This window comes from Sphaeramia orbicularis, chromosome 11, assembly GCF_902148855.1.
Source record: "Sphaeramia orbicularis chromosome 11, fSphaOr1.1, whole genome shotgun sequence".
NCBI classification, from domain to species: domain Eukaryota; kingdom Metazoa; phylum Chordata; class Actinopteri; order Kurtiformes; family Apogonidae; genus Sphaeramia; species Sphaeramia orbicularis.
In genome coordinates this window covers 20,942,468-20,947,601 of record NC_043967.1, presented here as the reverse complement: position 1 = coordinate 20,947,601, position 5,134 = coordinate 20,942,468, and positions in this window count along the sequence as shown.

Below are 5,134 nucleotides of genomic sequence, written 5' to 3'. Positions count from 1 at the left end.
TTTTATTTAATTTTATTTGTTTCATAACTGCTCACCTCAGTTACATTAGAACAACTGTTACTTTATATAATTTGGAGTTTCTATGCGTTGCATGTATATAATGACATTCTTTGGTGAATTATTGTCTACAAGAAGAGCCATGGACGTCATATTCCAGCTGCACATTAATGAAATGTTTACAGTTTAACTAGGAATGAATGGAAAAGTAAAAATATAAGTATCCTAATCATGCAAATAATTGACATTCAAAGCACTGTCCTGTTATTTTAACATTCCTGGTAACTCTTTATGTATGAGACTGATGTGGCACATAACAGACTTAATGAATGTTTGATTGTTGTTGTTATTGGTACTTGGTATCAATAATGCATTCTATTTAGGAGTATCAGACTGAGGGAATGGAGCGTACATGCTGCTTCAACTAAACAGAAAAAAACATCATTAACACTAGAGCTGTTTCTGTGGTGAATTCCAAATGAGCCTCTCTCTACATTTAACATTTTCAAAGTGATTTATCACTGTTTAGTACAATATTACCCTCTCTATTTTGCATTTTTCAGTGAAAATCAGGTATTTTCCTGTGTTTAATTCACTGATCATGTAGATGTTCATAAAAGCACAAAAATCATTATATCAAAACAGAGGAATCTGAAGAAAAAGTGAGTTTTTCCGCAAATTATTTTGTTAGCTGAACATACAACAAGCATTTACAAGCACTGTTATTGATGAAACTCCATGGGTTTAACTAATGAGTCAATGTTATAGAAGATGATGGTGTTTCCATGGTAACTACAGAGCCTCTGAACATCCGAATGGGTCATATCTGATGACCATGAAAAGATGACAAACTGCATCTTACCTGAAGTATTCACATAACAGCCTTACTGTATTATATTCTATTAGCATGTTGACCCGTGGGGAACCACAGGTCATATTAACACTGATATCTGGGAACTGAAGTTAGTAAATGCGTCGTTCCTATTGTTAACTGAATTTCCCATCATGCAGCATGGTACTGCACTTCCCGTCAATTGTCATGGGCAACGTAGTGTGATTGTAAGGCTATTGTTTTCCAAAATTACTAAGATCTGCCAAAATATTGGTCCTATCAACTTGCTAAGATATTTAATGTGGAGATGGAACTATTTCTCAACTGTAGGTAACACATTGGCCTGTTAAAACATCTAAAGTTCTCAAAACTGTGCAGACACACACACACACACACACACACACACACACTCTGAGACCTTCCAGTATTATGATATAGATACATGTACTATACCAGTGGTTCTCAACCTTTTTTCAGTGATGTACCCCCTGTGAAATATTTTTTCAGCCAAGTACCCCCTAACCAGTGCAAAGCATTTTTGGTTGAAAAAAAAAAGACTTAAAACAGAGTGCTGTGCCATCAGTGTCAGATTTATTAAACTTTGGAACTCCATTTGTAGTGGTCTCTCTTGAACTATTTGGAAATAAAAAGATATAACTAAAAAAAGAACGAAATAATTAACTTAATTATAGATATTAAGATGTGTCTACATAAAAATAATTTTCAACATAAAGTGTCCTCTTTTGGGATCATAGTAAAGATCTGCTCTCAAAAAGAAATCATTAACTTAATTTTAAATAAAAGCAGAAACTGCTAAAAAAAAAAAATTATCATAAAATATCTATTTAATAATTAAAAAGAAGACTGACAACATTACCAGCTGTCAACACTGAATATTGCATTGTTGCACTGAACGGAGTGTTTTTGCATTTAGTCAGACATTTTAGTCAGACACATGGGCTGGTGCTTCGCTGAGGATCTTTGTCATTCTTGGTGGCAGGGAGGCAACTGCTGTGATCAAGCTCTTTGTTTTTAAAGGATTTTTGCATGGATGCTACTTTTTAAATATATTTTAAAATCTCACGTACCCCCAGGGGTACGCGTACCCCCATTTGAGACCCACTGTACTATACCACAGGCGTCAAACATATGGCTCATGGACCAAAACCGGACCGCCAAAGGGTCCAATTTGGCTCGTGAGACAAATCTGTGAAATGCAAAAATTATATTGAAGATATTAACAATCAGGGGTGTTTGAATTATTTTAGTTCATATTCCACATTCAGACCAATATGACCTAAAATGCATCAGACCAATAAAATACTTCGATAATAACCTATGAAGAAAAAGAAAAATTCCATAAAAATGTTGAGATTTACAAACTATGCTTTCACACAAAATGTGAACAAATATGAACATCTTGAAATGTCTTAACCCTTAAAGACCCAGTGCTACATTTGTGTTCGTTCCCAAATTACTTTTTTTTTTTCCCTATTTAACCTTTTTTAAGTCATTTAACATCATTTATCATAATATTATCCTTTCCATATTGCATTTATTTCAGCAAAAATCAGGTATTTTCCTATATTTATCTTATTGATCATGTACAGTACTTTAATCATCGATTACATTTAAGGGTTATTCTACCAAAAACAGAGAAAACTTGAGAAAAGTGACTTTTTCAGCAAATCTATCATTAACTGAACATAAACCCAGTGTCTCCATCCACTGTCACTGATCCAACTCCATGGGTTTTACTGGTGAATCAATGTTGTAGAAGATGACGGTGTTTCCGCTGTAACTACGGAACCTCTGAACATCCAAATGGGTTATATGTGATGACCATGAAAAGATGACAAACTGTATTTTACACCAATTATTTACATGGATTGATAGGATTAATAGATCAGCAGGTATTGAACATTTAAATCAGTAGATTCTTTTGGACACTGGTGTAAATTTGGGTCTTTATGGGTTAAAAGAAGTATAATTTTAACAATATTCTGCCTGTTATTAAATATTTTATGTATTTGTAGATCCACTGTGATCAGTAAGTTGTAATGCACATGTGTAAATGATAAACTGAAGCATAATATTGTTAAAATTACACTGATTTTTCCTAAGTAATTTCAGGTTGTTTGTGTTCTTTACATTTTTATGGAAACTTTGTAGATGTAAACACTTTCATAATGTAATTTTACATTTCTCACAGTTATGTTACTGGTCCAGCCCACTTCATACTAGATCATACTGGACTGAATGTGGCCCCTGAACTAAAATGAGTTTGACACCCCTGTACTGTATCATTCTTATCTGTATTTTACATGAAACCATCAATGTAAGTACTCAGTATAATCCACAATATAAGACTAGAAGTGGAACTGTGAAAGGTATCTGTGAGAGAATATGAAATGATACAATCAGCCTCTTCCACTTTATAGACCGTCTAGGCAGAGCTCATGACACACTGGTGTGAAGAGGAAGAGAATCACAGTGGAGAGCACTTATTATTCAAAGCAGACTGTGCGGTATTGAACATGTAATACAGAATTTGTTTGTGACTCTGTTGTGCTGCAGCCAGAAATTAAATAGAGCAGCAGTAGAGAGGAGTCAGTCTAAAGGAGACCAATTAAAAACTGTCTCTCACATGCATGTAATTGTATATAGCTGTAAAAAATGAAATTGTATATATGTTAATATTACAGTTTATGGTACATTTGCACTATTTGGACTGCAAAGTTCTGTTTATTTATTTATTTTTTAACTTAATCTGTTTTAACCTGAGCGGCAGCCAAAAAGATAAAAAAAAAAAAAAAAAGCAAAAAACAAACAAACCAACCCAAAAATGCCTAATGCAATCATATTTTTCATGAGAAATATGTGTATATAGCTGGAATTTATGTCAATTTTGTGTTTTATGTGTTACATTAGCACTGGTTAAAAGTCTGGGGAAATAAGGCAGTGCAAGATTCAGTATACGTATGTGTGTGTGTGTGTGTGTGTGTGTGTGTGTATTGTAACCTTTTTTTTAAGGAGTGTCAGTAAAAAAAAAAACAAAAAAAAAAAAAAAAGAGGGGGGACACCTACGTAAAGATATGTTTTTATGTCAAAACCTTGAGTATAGTTTATCACAGTTTTAATTTGTATACTTAATATTTGAAACAATATTCACTTTTAAAGTCTTTGAAAAGGTTTACTAAGTATCTTTGCATTATTTATGCAATAAATTTTATACATTTTTCAAATTTGATTTTATATTTTGGTATTTTTTGGCTTTTTATGTAGATATAGTAGGTTAAAATGAAAATAAATAAATAAATACGCAAGCAAATGATGTAGATGAAGTTGTGCTGAAAAAATAAATAAATACCAATCATGGGTATGGTAAACATTTGGTTCTATCCTCTTGAAACCCAGCAATGCATTTTTGTCCTCTGTAGGGGACAAGAGTTTCACAGCTTTACTTTAAAAAAAACAAAACTGCATCGCAAAGGACATTCCATTAAAAAAAAAAAAAAAAGTATCTGAAAAAAATTGTTGCATTATGTGCTTTCCAATCAGGAGCATTATATATATATATATATATATATATATATATATATATATATATATATATATATATATATATTTTATTATCATTATTTATTAATTATTATTTAAAATTATTTTAAAAAAAAAACAAAGTCAAAACTTTTACTTTCCTGGGTCTCAGGAGGATATAGTATACAAAGACAAAATCAAAAGTACTCAAACCTGAGGGTTAAATTGAGTAATTGGAGATGTTTTAATGTATAATTTCATGAATTAAAATGACAGAATAGGGATTTGTATGCTGTTAATTGTTCTTTTTATCTAGGTTTAGTTTATCCGGTGCCTGTTATGTCCTCCTTTGAGCTCCTGTTATGTCAGATGTTCTCTCCTGTTTCTGCTTTGACCAGGCCTGACCAGCAGGGGGCTCCCTCTGTCGCTCCAGGTATTGGCTGGAGTCGTGATTACCAGTTGTGGTTGTGAGTCATTTCTCAGTACCACGGTGTCCTGTGCCTTCCACGTGGTGCTGAGTCATTCTCCGCCGGGGAGAGGACATGTAGGGCATGCTTTTGACTGACATGCCTAATGAGCACACACTGTCTGGGAAGCACCAAGTGTGTTTATCACCCAATGAGAGGTGACGGCATTGTAGTTCACTTTCAAAGCAGAATAAAAAATTTAAAAAAAATCATATTTTGTTCCGGGGGCCTCTAGTGACTGGCCCAAAGCAAACCTCTGTTTACGCAAGACAAAATAATAGGCAGAAAGAGACAGACA